Below are 18,486 nucleotides of genomic sequence, written 5' to 3' on the forward strand. Positions count from 1 at the left end.
GTGCAAATGGAATAGACAACAGGTGGAAATTATAGGCAATTAGCAAGACACCCCCAATAAAGGAGTGGTTCTGCAGGTGGTGACCACAGACCACTTCTCAGTTCCTATGCTTCCTGGCTGATGTTTTGGTCACTTTTGAATGCTGGCGGTGCTTTCACTCTAGTGGTAGCATGAGACGGAGTCTACAACCCACACAAGTGGCTCAGGTAGTGCAGCTCATCCAGGATGGCACATCAATGCGAGCTGTGGCAAGAAGGTTTGCTGTGTCTGTCAGCGTAGTGTCCAGAGCATGGAGGCGCTACCAGGAGACAGGCCAGTACATCAGGAGACTTTGTGCAAGGAGGAGCACTGCCAGAGCCCTGCAAAATGACCTCCAGCAGGCCACAAATGTGCATGTGTCTGCTCAAACGGTCAGAAACAGACTCTATGAGGGCCCGACGTCCACAGGTGGGGGTTGTGCTTACAGCCCAACACCGTGCAGGACGTTTGGCATTTGCCAGAGAACACCAAGATTGGCAAATTCGCCACTGGCGCCCTGTGCTCTTCACAGATGAAAGCAGGTTCACACTGAACACATGTGACAGACGTGACAGAGTCTGGAGACGCCGTGGAGAACGTTCTGCTGCCTGCAACATCCTCCAGCATGACCGGTTTGGCGGTGGGTCTGTCATGGTGTGGGGTGGTATTTCTTTGGGGGGCCGCACAGCCCTCCATGTGCTCGCCAGAGGTAGCCTGACTGCCATTAGGTACCGAGATGAGATCCTCAGACCCCTTGTGAGACCATATGCTGGTGCGGTTGGCCCTGGGTTCCTCCTAATGCAAGACAATGCTAGACCTCATGTGGCTGGAGTGTGTCAGCAGTTCCTGCAAGAGGAAGGCATTGATGCTATGGACTGGCCCGCCCGTTCCCCAGACCTGAATCCAATTGAGCACATCTGGGACATCATGTCTCGCTCCATCCACCAACACCACGTTGCACCACAGACTGTCCAGGAGTTGGCGGATGCTTTAGTCCAGGTCTGGGAGGAGATCCCTCAGGAGACCATCCGCCACCTCATCAGGAGCATGCCCAGGCGTTGTAGGGAGGTCATACAGGCACGTGGAGGCCACACACACTACTGAGCCTCATTTTGACTTGTTTTAAGGACATTACATCAAAGTTGGATCAGCCTGTAGTGTGGTTTTCCACTTTAATTTTGAGTGTGACTCCAAATCCAGACCTCCATGGGTTGATAAATTTGATTTCCATTGATCATTTTTGTGTGATGTTGTTGTCAGCACATTGAACTATGTAAAGAAAAAAGTATTTAATAAGAATATTTAATTCATTCAGATCTAGGATGTGTTATTTTAGTGTTCCCTTTATTTTTTTGAGCAGTGTATGTAATGGTACACGGGACCTCTTATTGTGGCTGTTGAGCCCCGTGTGGCTCAGTTGGTAGAGCATGGCGCTTGCAACGCCAGGGTTGTGGGTTCGATTCCCACGGGGGGCCAGTACAAAAAAAAGTATGAATGTATGTACTTGTAAGTCGCTCTGGATAAGAGCGTCTGCTAAATGACTTAAATGTAAATGTTATTGACCCCTAAGCCTGCCCCTCCTAATGATCAACATTATTTGTGTCTACTTTTTCCCCTCTCTCTCATGCTCTTAAATCTTCCATTAAAAAGCATGAGCATGTTCAGTCTACGGACCCCTCTGTGGGCGGGGCTTTTCAGAATTTGTCTCGATTAGCTTTGTAACGTGCTATAAACCTAAGGGACAGCCTGGTAAGAGCTGAATATGCACCCCCTCAGCATTTTCTATCTACACTCCCCTCAGGCAATTTTCTATGTCATAATTGTGTGAACTGTAATGCAATGATCAAGGGTAATTTCTCTTTTCACCCTGATACGGGAAAGAAACTTTATGTCACGGGTAGAATTTCCTGTAAAACGGAATTTGTGGTCTATTTACTGAAGTGTCCACGTAGCTATTATTATGTTGAAAAGTCTGAGAGAATTTAAAGTTTGTATTACAGAGCACAAGAGCAACATAAGAACTGGGTAACAACAAGTCCCCTGTAGCCAAACACTTGAATGCAGCCATGACGTGTGCCAACTGAGGTTCCAGGGCATAGAAGTTGTACAGACACTTAAGAGAGGAGGTGATAGAGAAAAATGTTTGTTACAGAGAGATTCATATACTGTCCATGACTTACAAACAGAGAGCTCTAGAGGCCTTAACGAAGAACTCCTGTTAGGTTGCTTCCTGTGAGCAACAGTTGCGCTTTTCTTTGTTTATTATAATTTTTATTTTGAAGCTCTTGTGAAAAACAATAGAAAATGTACAGTATGTAAATATGAATATAATGATTGTGAAAAAAAGAAAGAAGAAGTAATACAATGTGACGTCTTCTATAAATATGGGTGGATGTCTCTTGTTTTCCAATCTCTGACAAAGGCTGTCGCCGAAACGCGTCCGTTTGTTTTGACCTCTGCTGCTAAAAAATAAGACAAACTTAAAACTTCTTATGGCTGCAGGGGCAGTATTGAGTAGCTTGGATGAAAGGTGCCCATTTCAAACGGCCTGCTCCTCAGTCATAGTTCCTAATATTTGCATATTATTATTAGTATTGGATAGAAAACACTCCAAAGTTTCTAAAACTGTTTGAATTATGTCTGAGATTAACAGAACTCATATTGGCAGGCAAAATCCTGAGTTGAAATCAAAACAGGAAGTCAGAAATCTGAGCTTGTCTGTATTCACCAGAGTCCCTTAAGAAATCCAATTGTGTTATGAATGATGTTGCACTGCCTAGGGGTTCCACTAGATGTCAGCAATCAATAGAAATTCCAATGAGACTTCTATGATGTTGTGGGAGAGAATGAGAGCAGAATCAGTCAGGTGTCCATCAAGCAGCCATGCCCTGCTCATGCCTTTTCTTCATGCACGACACTGACGTTCCATTGCTCACGCAGACAAGAAGGAATACTCCGGTTGGAACTTTATTGAAGCTATATGTTAAAAACATCCTAATGATTGATTCAGTACTTAGTTTGAAATGTTTCTTCGACCGGTAATATCACATTTTGAAGTTTTTGTCCGATATAACGCTGACCAGAATTAGCGTTTGGATATGTAAACCAGACGCGCTAACAAAAGAAGGTATTTGGACATAAATAACGAATTTTTTCGAACAAAACAAACATTTTTTGTGGACCTGGGATTCCTGGTGTGCTTTCTGATCTAGATCAACAAAGGTAATGGAATATTTGTCATGTATTTTATTGTTTATAGTGACGCTATCTTTGCAGCTGTGGTATGCTACTTTGAGCGCCGTCTCAGATTATAGCGTGCAATTATTTTTCCGTAACGTTTTTTTGAAATCTGACATAGCGGTTGCATTAAGGAGAGGTATATCTATAATTCAATGTGTATAACTTGTATTATCATCTATATTTATGATGAGTATTCATGTTGAAACGATGGGCTATGCAAAGTCACTTGATGTTTTTGCATTTAGTGAATCTTGTAGCCTCAATGTAAACTCAGATTTTTTGATATAAATATGAATTTAATCAAACAAAACATGCATGTATTGTGTAACATGAAGTCCTATGAGTGTCATCTGATGAAAATAATCGAAGGTTAGTGATTCATTTTATCTCTATTCTGGTTTTTGTGAAGCTATATTTAGCTGGGAAAAATGGCTGTGATTATTTTTGGTTTTGTGGTGACCTAACATAATCGTTTGTAGTGCTTTCGCTGAAAAGCCTATTTGAAATCGGACACTTTGGTGGGATTAACAACAAGATTACCTTTAAACCTGATGAGGACCAGGGGGTGCTATTTTCACTTTTGGGGAAAATCGTATGATATTTAAACGGCCTCCTACTCAATTCTTGCTCGTACAATATGCATATTATTATTAATATTGGATAGAAAACACTCTCTAGTTTCTAAAACAGTTCTAATTATTTCTCTAAGTGAAACAGAACTTTTTTTACAGCCCATTTCCTATCCGGAAGTGAGATTTCCAAAATCGAGGTCTCTCTTCAAGAGCTTGTCTATAAAAGGGCATGTCACTTATGACTGTAGAAACACGCCATACGCCTTCCCCTGGGTGTCATGCGGAAGTGAGAGAAGAAATGAGGTGATTATCTCGTTCAGGGGTTGAATACAACCTCTTTGATTGAGAGGACCGCCATTTATTTTTTGTTGGGAGGCGCGAATTTGGACCTGGTATCGCCTCCTGGAAAACCGTCGTTATTGATGAATATGATCTCTGGCTTCGATTTTATTCGATACATGTCACAACATCATCCTAAAGTATGTTTTTTCAATATAGTTTAATTATATTATTGAAATTTATTCGGGACTTTAGACGTGATGCGTTGGAGGAATTTCTTCAAAAAGGAGAGGTTAGCGCCGCACTGCCAGTGTGCTTGCTAATTCAAGAGGGAAATAGTTCGGACTGGACCCAAACAAAGACGGTTCTGAACAAAGGACCCCTTGTACAACATTCTGATGGAAGATCAACAAAGATAAGGACCCAATTTGGGATGCGATTTCATATATCTGTCGAACTGTGCTATCGCTACGTTTGCCTTGAATCAATGCTGTTTTGTGCTAGCTATTGTAGTAAGCTAATATAACGATATATTGTGTTTTCGCTGTAAAACACTTAGAAAATCGGAAATATTGGCTATATTCACAAGATCTTTGTCTTTCATTTGCTATCCACCATATATTTTTCTGAAATGTTTTATGATGTGTAATTAGGTAGTTGACGTTGGTGTCTATTTACTCTGGCTACTCCCGTGCTATTTCTGACTGTAGCTATGATGGCAGCTATGATGGTAGCAGTAATGTAAAACTGATTTATAGCTCAAATATGCACATTTTTTAAAACAAAACATAGATTTATTGTGTAACATGTTATAGGACTGTCATCTGAGGGAGTTGTTTCTAGGTTAGTTAGGTTGGTTCTAGGTTAGTTAGGTTGGCTTTGTGCATGCTACCTGCATGCTACCGGTGCTGTGAAAAATGTCTGTATCTTTTGTATTTGGTGGTGAGCTAACATAAATATACGTGGTGTTTTCGCTGTAAAACATTTTAAAAATCGGAAATATTGGCTATATTCACAAGATCTTTGTCTTTCATTTGCTATCCACCATATATTTTTCTGAAATGTTTTATGATGTGTAATTAGGTAGTTGACGTTGGTGTCTGTATTTACTCTGGCTACTCCCGTGCTATTTCTGACTGTAGCTATGATGGTAGCAGTAATGTAAAACTGATTTATAGCTCAAATATGCACATTTTTTGAACAAAACATAGATTTATTGTGTAACATGTTATAGGACTGTCATCTGAGGGAGTTGTTTCTAGGTTAGTTAGGTTGGTTCTAGGTTAGTTAGGTTGGCTTTGTGCATGCTACCTGCATGCTACCGGTGCTGTGAAAAATGTCTGTCCTCTTTTGTATTTGGTGGTGAGCTAACATAAATATACGTGGTGTTTTTGCTGTAATACATTTAAAAAATCGGACATGTTGGCTGGATTAACAAGATGTTTATCTTTCAAATGCTGTATTGGACTTGTTAATGTGTGAAAGTTAAATATTTCTAAAAAATATTTTTTTGAATTTCGCGCTCTGCCTTTTCAGTGGAATGTGGGAGGAGTTCCGCTAGCGGAACGCCAGAGCCAGACAGGTTAAAATGATATAAGACACATGTATGTTTGAGGAATTTTAATTTTTTTCTGTTTTTTGAATTTGGCGCCCTGCACTTGGACTGGCTGTTGTCATATTGGTCCCGATATCGGGACTGCAGCCATAAGAAGTTTTAAAGGGATATTTCGTTTTTTAGCATGTTAGACCTAATTTTCCACAAACATTGCCTTCAGAAAGTATTCACAACCTTTGACCTTTTCAAAATGTTGTGTTACAGCCTGATTTTAAAATGGATTGAATTTAGATTTTTTGGTCACTTGCCAACACATTTCAAAAAACATAATTACACTTTCACATTATGGGGCATAATATGAAAGTGTAATTCTGTTTTTTGAAATGTTTACAAAATAATAAAAAATGAAAAGCTGAAAGGTCTTGAGTCAATAAGTTTTCCATCTCTTTGTTATGGCCTAAATAAGTTAAGGAGTAAAAATGTGCTTAACAAGTCACAACAAGTTGCATGGACTCACTCTGTGTGCAATAATAGTGTAAACATTATTTTTCAATGACTACCTCATTTCTGTACCCCACACATACAATAATCTGTAACGTCCCTCAGTTGATTAGTGAATTTCAAACACAGATTCAACCACAAAGACCAGGGAGGTTTTCCAATGTCTAGCAAAGGGCAGATAAAAAAGCAGATGTTTAATATCCTTTTGAGCATGGTACATTTCTTAATTAGACTTTGGATGGTGTACACCCAGTCACTACATACATGCATCCTTCCGAACTTAGTTGCCGGTGAGGAACGAAACCACTCAGGGATTTCACCAATGGGGATTTTAAAACAGTTACAGAGTTTAATGGCTGTTAAAGGAGAGAACTGAGGATGGATCAACAACATTGTTGTTACTCCACAATACAAACCTAATTGACACAATGAAAAGAAGGAAGCCTGTAAAGTATATAAAAATGCATCCTGTTTGCAACAAGGCACTAAAGTAATACTGCAAAACATGTGGCAAAACAATTCACTTTTTGTCCTGAATACAAAGTGTTATGTTGGGGCAAATCCAAAACAACACATTACTGAGTACCGCTCTCCATCTTTTCAAGCATAGTGGTGGTTGCAATACAATGGGTATGCTTGTAATCGTTAAGGACTGGGAGTTTTTCAGGATGAAAAATAAATGGAATGCGCACAGGCAAAATACTTGAGGGAAACCTGACTCAGTCTGTTTTCCACCAGACACTGGGAGATTAATTCCCCTTTGAGAAGGACAATAACCTAAAACACGAAGCCAAATATACAGTTGTAACGGTACTCATCCTCGTCTAATGACGAGTATGAAAGATCGGACCAATGTGCAGCGTGGTAAGTGTCCATTTTAATGAAATCCAACTGAACATGAACACTGAATGACAAAACAACAAAAGAGAATGAACGAGACTGAAACAGTTCTGTATGGAAAAAACACAGACACAGAAAACAACTACCCACAACCCATAGTGGGAAAACAGGCTACCTAAGTATGATTCTCAATCAGAGACAACGATCGACAGCTGCCTCTGATTGAGAACCATACCAGGCCAAACACAGAAATACAAAACCTAGACTACAAAACATAGAATGCCCACCCCAACTCACGCCCTGACCAAACTAAAATAAAGATATCAAAAAGGAACTAAGGTCAGAACGTGACAACAGTGGAGTTCACAGGAGGTTGCTAAGTGGAGAATGGATCATAATAAGGTCCAGAACGGAGCAAATGGAATGGCCTCAAACACCTGGAAACCATGTGTTTGATGTATTTGATACCATTCCACCTATTCCGCTCCAGTCATTAGCACCAGCCCATTCTCCCCAATTAAGGTGCCACCAGCCTCCTGAGTTGGAGGCCATTCTGCCATACTCAGTGCCTGAAGTCAGCGCAGCCTGCTCCGGGATGTCAGCACAGTTTTCCGGGTCACCCACAATACCATCCCAAAACACCTACGGGTGTCAGAGAACCACAGCAAGACGATCCAGTTCCTGCTCATTAAGTCTCTTCAGGTTCCCGTGGTATTGGGATTCTCTTGACTCCAGCGACACAATCCCCTTATTGACTGGTCTGCTGGTGCCATCATGAGTTGGAGGCCATTCTGCCATACTCAGTGCCTGAAGTCAGCGCAGCCTGCTCCGGGATGTCTTCCTGGGGGCTCGGAAGTTTCCCAGGACCTCTACGCCATTCCATCGGAGAACCAGGACCTCTGGGAGGTGTTCAGTAAGGCCCAGTCCACTTCCCTCCCGCCGCACCGACCCAATGACTGCAGGATTGACCTTCTCCCAGGCACCACTCCACCCTGGGGACAACTGTACTCTGTGTCGGGTCCGGAGACCAAGGCTATGGAGACCTACATTGAGAACTCCCTAGATGCAGGGGTAATCCATCCTTCTTCTTCCCCCGTTGGCACAGGGTTTTGTCCTCCACGAAGAAGAACATGTGCATCGACTACCGAGGTCTCCACGACATTGCAGTGAAGACCCGCTACCACCCATCTCCATGGCCTTCGAGCTGCTTCAGCGGGCCACCGTGTTCTCCAAGCTACACCTATGGGACGCCTACCACCTGGTGCGGATACGGGAAGGGGATGAGTGGAAAAATGCCATTAACTTCTCTAGGGTTGGGAATTTTGGATGAAAGCGTGCCCATATTAAACTGCCTGCTACTCAGCCATAAAAGCTAGAATATGCATATAATTAGTAGATTTGGATAGAAAACACCCTGAAGTTTCTAAAACTGTTTGAATGATGTCTGTGAGTATAACATAACTCATATGGCAGGCAAAAACCTGAGAAGAAATCCACCAGGAAGTGGGAAATCTGAGGTTTGTATTTTTTCAACTCTTGGCCTATCGAATACACAGTGTCTATGGGGTCAAATTGCACTTCCTAAGGCTTCCACTAGATGTCAACAGTCTTTAGAACCTTGTTTGATGCTTCTACTGTGAAGTGGGCGCGAATGAGAGGGGAATGAGTCAGAGGTCTGCCAGAGAGCCACGAGCTCAGTCTCGCGCGTTCATGTGAGAGCGAGCTCTGTTCCATTGCAATTCAACAGACAAAGGAATTCTCCGGTTGGAACATTTTTGAAGATTTATCTTAAGAACATCCTAAAGATTGATTCTATACTTCGTTTGACATGGTTCTACGGACTGTAATATAACCTTTTGGACTTTCGTCTGTACTTTCCGCTGGACTTGCTCGCGCGTCGTGAGTTTGGATTGTGTACTGAAAGCTAGAACAACAAGTAGCTATTTGGACATAAATGATGGACATTATCGAACAAAACAAACATTTATTGTGGAACTGGGATTCCTGGGAGTGCATTCTGATGAAAATCATCAAAGGTAAGTGAATATTTATAATGCTATTTCTGACTTCTGTTCACTCCAACATGGCGGATATCTGTTTGGCTTGATTTGTCGTCTGAGCACCGTACTCAGATTATTGCATGGTTTGCTTTTTCCGTAATTAAAAAAAAAAATCTGACAGCGGTTGCATTAAAACTTCTCTAGGATAGGGGGCAGAGTTTTCACTTTGGGAAAAATAGCGTGCCCAATTTCAACTTCCTTCTACTCATCCCCAGAATATAAGATATGCATATTATTAGTAGATTTGGATAGAAAACACTCTGATGTTTCTAAAACTGTTTGAATCATATTTGTAAGTATAACAGAACTTATGTAGCAGGCAAAACCCAGAGGAATAACCATAAAAAATTAAAAATAAAATTTAAGTCACTGTCTGTTCAATCAGATTTTATTGAAAAGCCAGATTTCTAATCACTGTGGTCTCAGTTCCTACTGCTTCCACTGGATGTCACCAGTCTTAGGAAATAGGTTGAGGTTATTCATTTGTGCAATGAAGAAGAAGGCCATCAGGAAGTAGAGTAACGTCATGTGTACTGTTTGAGAGTTGCGCAAGACTAAAAAATGTAGCGTTTGTTTGTTGATCTCCTGTATTGAAAACAGATAGACCCGTCTTCAATTTGATCGATTATTAACGTTTACAAATACCTTAAGTTGTATTACAAAAGTACTTTGAAATGTTTTGGCAAAGTTTAGAGGTAATTTTTTTGATATTTTGTAGTGACTTTGCGCAAATTGGAAGCTATTTTTTTCTGGATCAACGGCGCCAAATAAATGGACAATTTGGATATATATGGATGGAATTAATCGAACAAAAGGACCATTTGTGATGTTTATGGGACATATTGGAGTGCCAACAAAAGAATCTCGTCAAAGGTAATGCATGTTTTATATTTTATATCTGCGTTTTGAGTAGCGCCGGCATGGTTGAAATATGCTACATTCTCTTTGTTGACATTGTGCTATCATCAGATAATAGCATCTTATGCTTTCGCCGAAAAGCCTTTTTGAAATCTGACATGTTGGCTGGATTCACAACGAGTCTAGCTTTAATTTGTTATCTTATATGTGTGATTTAATGAAAGTTTGATTTTATATAATTATTTTGAATTTGGCGCTCTACATTTTCCCTGGCTATTGGCCAGGTGGGACGCTACCGTCCCGCTATCCCAGAGAGGTTAAGGAGAAGTGGATCTAAAATTCCATGCATAACAGTTGTATCTTTTATCAATGTTTATTATGAGTATTCCTGTAAATTGATGAGGCTCTCTGCAAAATCTGGAACTAAAAAAAATTTGGAACTACTGAACATAACGCGCCAATGTAAATTAATTTTTGGGGATATAAATATGAACTTTACCGAACAAAACATACATGTATTGTGTAACATGAGGTCCTATGAGTGTCATCTGATGAAGATAATTAAAGGTTAGTGATGAATTTTATCTATATTTCTGCTTTTTGTGACTCCTCTCTTTGGCTGGAAAAATGGCTGTGTTTTTCTGTGACTTGGCTCTTACCTAACATAATCGTTTGGTTTGCTTTCATCGTAAAGCCATTTTGAAATCGGACACTGTGGCTGGATTTACAACAAGTGTATCTTTAAAATAGTGTGAAATACATGTAGGTTTGAGGAATTTTAACTACAGAACCTGGAATATCTCCACACCGCCAAGCACCTCAATTCCAGGCAAGCTAGAATGGCCCTGCTTTTCACCCCTGTTCAACTTCTCCCTCTCATACCGACCGGGATCCAAGAAGGTCAAGCCGGATGCGCTGTCACGCCACTATAGCCCCACGGCAACAACACCGGAATCTGAGACCATCTTTCCCACCTCGGATGTTTGTTCCCGACGCGGTCCATTCCTTGGTCCTTGAGAGGGCCCACTCCTCCAGGCTCGCCTGCCACCAGGGCTCCTGTCGGACCCTGGCCTTTGTGCGACAATGCTTTTGGTGGTCTATCATGATTCCTGACGTCTCCGCGTTTGTCCCCGCATGCACAGCCTGTGCGCAGAACAAGACTCCTCGGTAAGCTCCGGCTGGTCTCCTTCAACCTCTGCCTGTCCCTCACCGTCTCTGGTCTCACATTGCCCTGGACTTTGTCACGGGTCTCCCCCCATCTGACGGCAACACCACCATCCTGACAGTAGTGGATCGGGTTTTCCAAAGCCGCTCACTTCATTCCTCTCCCCAAGCTACCCTCTCCCAAAGAGATGGCCCAGCTCATGGTGCAGCATGTCTTATGGATCCATGGACTCCCAGTAGACATGGTCTCCGACCGGGGTCCTCAGTTCTCATCCCGGTTCTGGAAGGTGTTCTACACACTCATTGGGTCGTCGGCCAGCCTGTCCTCCGTGTTCCACCCCCGGTCCAATGGCCAGTCAAAGCCGACTTGAAGAGAGCCTGGTCGGCCCTTCTCAAGACCACCTCCAGGTATTGATGACAAGCGGACCGCCACCGAACACTGGCTCCCAGGTATCATCTTGGGCAGAAGGTATGGCTGTCCACCCGAGAACTGCCCCTCCGAGTGGAGTCCCGCAAACGTTCCTCCCGGTTAATCGGCCCTTTCCCCATCTCCAAGGTCATTAGCCCCTCTGTTATTTGTCTTCTGTTGCCCTGTACCCTCCGTATACATCCCACTTTTCATGTGTCTAAAATCAAACCCATGTCTCACAGCCCTTTGTCTCCTGAGACTGCCTGCCATTCTGTAACTTTTGACTCTGATCTGGATTACTGACCTCTGCCTGCACTTGACCTGTCGTTTTGCCTGCACCTGTTCTAGTAATACACTTTGTTACTTCGACATTGACTGCATCTGTGTCTTCCATAAAATGTCTTAGGAAACTTAAATCTGTTTAACTTAATTACTACCAGCATGTTAAATGTGCAACCAGAGGAAAGAAAACTAGACCACCTTTACTCCACACACAGAGACGCGTACAAAGCTCTCCCTCACCCTCCATTTGGCAAATCTGACCATAATTGTATCCTCCCGATTCCTGCTTACAAGCAAAAACTAAAGCAGGAAGCACCAGTGACTCGGTCAATAAAGAAGTGGTCAGATGATGCAGATGCTAAGCTACAGGACTGTTTTGTTAGCACAGACTGGAATATGTTCCGGGCATCTTCCGATGGCATTGAGGATTCCACCACATCAGTCACTGGCTTCATCAATAAGTGAATTGATGACGTCATACCCACTCTGACCATATGTACATACCCCAACCAGAAGCAATGGATTACAGGCAACATCCACACTGAGCTAAAGGGTAGAGCTGCCACATTCAAGGAGCGGGACTTTAACCCGGACACTTATAAGAAATCCCGCTATGCCCTATGACGAACATCAAACAGGCAAAGCGTCAATACAGGACTAAGATTGAATCGTACTACAAAGGCTCTGCCGCTCGTCGATGTGGCAGGGCTTGCAAACTATTAAAAATAAGAAAGTGAAACATAGCCGCGATCTGCCCAGTGACACGAGGCTACCAGACAAGCTAAATTACTTCGATGCTCGCTTCGAAGTAAGACAAGCAACGCTGAAGCGTGCCTGAGAGCATCAGCTGTTCTGGACGACTGTGTGATCACGCTCAGGTGAACATTCACCACTCCAATTTGCATACTGCCCCAACAGATCCACAGATCATGATAATCTCTATTGCACTCTACAATTCCCTTTCCCACCTGGACAAAATAAACACTTATTTGAGAATGCTATTTTTAGAATACAGCTCAGCATTCAACACCATAGTACCCTCAAAGCTCATCAATAAGCTAAGTACCCTGGGACTAAAAACCTCCCTCTGTAACTGGATCCTGGACTTCCTGACGGGCCGACCCCAGGTGGTAAGAGTAGGTAACAACACATCTGCTATGCTGATCCTCAACACAGGGGCCCTTCAGGGATGCGTGCTCAGTCACCTCCTGTACTCCCTGCTCACCCATGACTGCATGGCCAGACACGACTCCAAAACCATCATTAAGTTTTCCGACAACACAACAGCCTGATCACCAACAACAATGAGAGAGCCTATAGGGAGGTCAGAGACCTGGCCATGTGGTGCCAGAATAACAACCTCTCCCTCAATGTTATCAAGACAAAGGAGATGATTGTGGAGAGTCATACCCTGACATCAAAAATGTGTTTGACTCCTGTTATGTAGCTGAAGGTAAATTACATGTCTCAGATTTGAGGCAATCATGACGGCAGTACTACAACGTTGCATAAACTCTTGGTCATATTCTATTGATTTTCATGTATTGTGGCGACCCTGGTTTACAAGCAGAGATATCGACTCTACCTAATAGCATGCATTGGGCCGGAGGTTTGAGGGTTTGCGCAATACTCCATACCTATTTTCATTACACTGGTGTCACAAGTGGGATGACGGCTGTGTTACCATCGGAACGTACAGTCCGAACCTGTGACGGGGCTGAGATTATGTTGTGCGTTGTTGTGTTGTGGTGCCCTTCAGGTTTTGCGGGGTCCAGCGTGCCAGTCAACCTGCACGCCAATCAAAGGGATGTTTGGGGACAGGCGTCCTTGTGTTGGTGGATCGCGGGGAGCTGGATGGAGGGCTGGGCATCTCAGGTTCTGATGTATGCCACGTACCTTTTTTTCTATTTCTTATACGTCCATGACAGAGAGTCGGATACCTGATGTTTGTGCATTGCTTTATTTTGCGTAGGTCATGGCCAAACAGTAACCTGTGGGAGTTCAGGTTAATACAACATTCAATTCGAGAACTCAATCTTCTGTGAAGGACATTCTATTATTTAGGATCTAGTGAGGTCATTACAGCATGCTATTGGCCAGAATAGATATCTCCGCTTATTTACCAGGGTCGCCACAGTATTATTGTTAACAATGTACTGTATGTGTGATTATGTTTTACATCTGTTTGAACGCAGGATAAAAGAAGACATTTATGGCCATTTTAAATCGTAATGAGTGTAAAGAATTTCATCTGTGGCAATCGATTGTGGTGATTTTGAAAACATGTATATGGTGTTTACTTCTATCAACTCCTTTCACTTTTTCACATTCCTTGTATTCCGATATTCCATGATTGGAGCCAAAATTATATACTTCATTCATGATCACTTTTCACAACTCATAACACTTCGGGCTTTTGTAGGATAACCAACACTGTAGGCTATACGGCTGACACTGACACCGCTGTTATGATATTCAATATTTCTATTGAAAATCTATTTTAAAAAATGATGGCACTCCTGTTTTTGCAGGAGCTCAGACGCCAGTAGATATCGAAGCTTTACCATGTTTGTGGTATCCACCAATAGAGAGAGGATGGAGTGGAGCACAAGTGTCTCCATGACAGTCTTTCAGAGGACCAACAGAGGAGGAAGAGTTGGCTGAATAAAGACTCACCAGCTCCCAAGGTTCTGCCATCATGTTGGACAAAGGCCAAATGAGATTACACAAGTATTTAATCTCTAACACAAAATTATACTGTACTGCTAATGTTGTGCATGCATAAATCAAAAGGAAAAACATAAGGGGTTCTTATCATACAAGGTTATGTTTGATCAAATGTTTTGTGTTTACTAACACACCACCTCTCTGTACTGAGGAGCAAACACAGGAGACCCAGAGAGCAATCACATTCAACTATTTAGTCGTATCTACAGTGCCTTCTACTGAAAGTATTCACACCCCTTGACTGATTCCACATGTTGTTGTGTGACAGCCTCAATTCAAAATGGATTAAAAAAAACATTCTCACCCAACTACACACAATACCCCATGTCGTAATGTGACTATCAATAATGTGATGACTGCTATTCATCAAATAATGAACTACTACATTTAATTATTACTTAATTAAAATAATAATGTAACAATTAACTCATCAGGAATTTGGGGCACCACGGGAAAAGTTTTTTTAATGAGTTACCATTTCCCCAATTAACTCAAGAATATATCGATATCATACGAGTCAATAATTTATGAATTATTTCCTCATATCAGTTTCATTCTGATCGACGTTGACTCCGTAAGTCAGCTCGATCCCTGAACTAAGTGATGAATCAGGGATACACAAATTGGCTTATTTATTTATTTACTAACTAAAAAATCACACAGAAATACATGAACACACACCTAAGGTATAGGTTATTGATTACTAACAAAAGGCAATGAGAAGTCCCAAGTGGACTAACAAAAACATGACCGTTTGGTTACACAATGGAAAGGGCTGAGGAAAGATAAAGAGCAGGAGATACAAAGGGAGTGGACTTACAGTACATACGTTTGGAAACTATGCTCACAGTAAATATTAATACACTGCTCAAAAAAATAAAGGGAACACTTAAACAACACAATGTAACTCCAAGTCAATCACACTTCTGTGAAATCAAACTGTCCACTTAGGAAGCAACACTGATTGACAATAAATTTCACATGCTGTTGTGCAAATGGAATAGACAAAAGGTGGAAATTATAGGCAATTAGCAAGACACCCCCAATAAAGGAGTGATTCTGCAGGTGGTGACCACAGACCACTTCTCAGTTCCTATGCTTCCTGGCTGATGTTTTGGTCACTTTTGAATGCTGGCGGTGCTCTCACTCTAGAGGTAGCATGAGACGGAGTCTACAACCCACACAAGTGGCTCAGGTAGTGCAGCTCATCCAGGATGGCACATCAATGCGAGCTGTGGCAAGAAGGTTTGCTGTGTCTGTCAGCTTAGTGTCCAGAGCATGGAGGCGCTACCAGGAGACAGGCCAGTACATCAGGAGACGTGGAGGAGGCCGTAGGAGGGCAACAACCCAACCTGCTACCTCCGCCTTTGTGCAAGGGGGAGCACTGCCAGAGCCCTGCAAAATGACCTCCAGCAGGCCCCAAATGTGCATGTGTCTGCATATGGTCTCACAAGGGCTCTGAGGATCTCATCTCGGTACCTAATGGCAGTCAGGCTACCTCTGGCGAGCACATGGAGGGCTGTGCGGCTCCACAAAGAAATGCCACCCCACACCATGACTGACCCACCGCCAAACCGGTCATGCTGGAGGATGTTGCAGGCAGCAGAACGTTCTCCACGGCGTCTCCAGACTCTGTCACGTCTGTCACATGTGCTCATGTGCTCAGTGTGAACCTGCTTTCATCTGTGAAGAGCACAGGGCGCCAGTGACGAATTTGCCAATCTTGGTGTTCTCTGGCAAATGCCAAACGTCCTGCACGGTGTTGGGCTGTAAGCACAACCCCCACCTGTGGACGTCGGGCCCTCATACCACCCTCATGGAGTCTGTTTCTGACCGTTTGAGCAGACACATGCACATTTGTGGCCTGCTGGAGGTCATTTTGCAGGGCTCTGGCAGTGCTCCCCCTTGCACAAAGGCGGAAGTAGCAGTCCTGCTGCTGGGTTGTTGCCCTCCTACGGCCTCCTCCACGTTTCCTGATGTACTGGCCTGTCTCCTGGTAGCGCCTCCATGCTCTGGACACTAAGCTGACAGACACAGCAAACCTTCTTGCCACAGCTCGCATTGATGTGCCATCCTGGATGAGCTGCACTACCTGAGCCACTTGTGTGGGTTGTAGACTCCGTCTCATGCTACCACTAGAGTGAGAGCACCGCCAGCATTCAAAAGTGACCAAAACATCAGCCAGGAAGCATAGGAACTGAGAAGTGGTCTGTGGTCACCACCTGCAGAATCACTCCTTTATTGGGGGTGTCTTGCTAATTGCCTATAATTTCCACCTTTTGTCTATTCCATTTGCACAACAGCATGTGAAATTTATTGTCAATCAGTGTTGCTTCCTAAGTGGACAGTTTGATTTCACAGAAGTGTGATTGACTTGGAGTTACATTGTGTTGTTTAAGTGTTCCCTTTATTTTTTTGAGCAGTGTATTTAGCACCCTAACAATCGCTCATTCGGATTTAGAACTACTTTACACGTAGATGTCATTCTCTGTCGTCTCTCAGTTGAAACCACTCATCCGTCTATGGCTGTCCACCAAGTCTCTGGTTGTCCACCAGAGGTCACAATGTCCTTTTTAGTTGTAGGTTTCTTTTGATCTGGAGTGTTCTTAGAATGGATACATCAGAGGTGTACCACATCGTGGTGAGAGGGAAATGTTCTTCCCGTTCGTCTTGGTCAATTGTCCTAGACTACTACACAATACCCAGCTGTAGAGTGTTTGGTCTATTCTTCACCTTCTTCACTTTTCAAGAGTTTCAGAGGGTCTTACCATTTTCTGGTCTTGTAGTTTTAACTATTTTGTCAGCCGTGTAGCCACCTCACTCTGTCTAGACTGGTAGAGTCTAGACCTGCTTGGTCTAACGTAACGTTCGTTACAAGTAATTTTAAGCACTCTGGCCTGAAAGGCGTTTCCATCATGTCGACACGAACTCTAAGCTCACTTGGGTGTGGCTACTGACTGACGCAAGTTTTGCAAGAAAAACAATTCTCATTTAGAAGGCTAAAATCACATTGCTAGTGTCATAGTTTCATATTTAATCATATACATTTTACAATATTTAGATGTAAATCTGATATACATTATGAAAGCTATTAAAGTTACAATGTTTCCATTATAATGTCTTTCTGACCATTTTAATGACATCACAAAATATACATTAATTTCCCATATTCAATCTGTCATCATTACCAACATTCTTTAGGTTAGAAATATTGTTTCAATGTTCATTGTTTGATATCTTTGGCAAGAGTATCTCTGTAACACTCAGACATTCCATTCTTGGATGCTAGAAACCAAGATAGAGAAAGTTCTCTCTAAATTTTATGAGCGGACTCTTAAGCATTAGCCCCTTTTTTCAAATTTCGCCTAAAATGAAATACCCAAATCTAACTGCCTGTAGCTCAGGCCTTGAAGCAAGGATATGCATATTCATGGTACCATTTGAAAGGAAACAGTTTGAAGTTTATGGAAATATGTAAGAAATGTAGTAGAATATAACACAATAGATCTGGTAAAAGATAATACAGTATTGTTTTTGTACCATCATCATTGAAATGCAAGAGAACGGCCATAATGTATTATTCCAGCCCATTTGCAATTTAGATTTTGGCAACTAGAAGGCATCAGTGTATGGGAAAGGTTTTAGACTGATCCAAAGAAACATTGCATTTCTGTTCAAAATTTTGAATCAAGACTGCCCAAATGTGCCTAATTTGTTTATTTATAACTATTCATGTTCAAAATTGTGCATTCTCCTCAAACAATAGCATGGTATTCTTTCACTGTAATAGGTACTGTAAAATGGACAGTGCAGTTAGATGAACAATAATTTAAGCTTTCTGCCAATATCAGATATGTCCTGGGAAATGTTCTTCTTACTTACAACCTCATGCTAATCGCATTGGCCTACATTAGCTCATCCGTGCATTGGAATCAAATCAAATGAAATTGTATTTGTCACATACACATGGTTAGCAGATGT

This window comes from Salvelinus namaycush, chromosome 13 (assembly GCF_016432855.1).
Source record: "Salvelinus namaycush isolate Seneca chromosome 13, SaNama_1.0, whole genome shotgun sequence".
NCBI classification, from domain to species: Eukaryota; Metazoa; Chordata; class Actinopteri; order Salmoniformes; family Salmonidae; genus Salvelinus; species Salvelinus namaycush.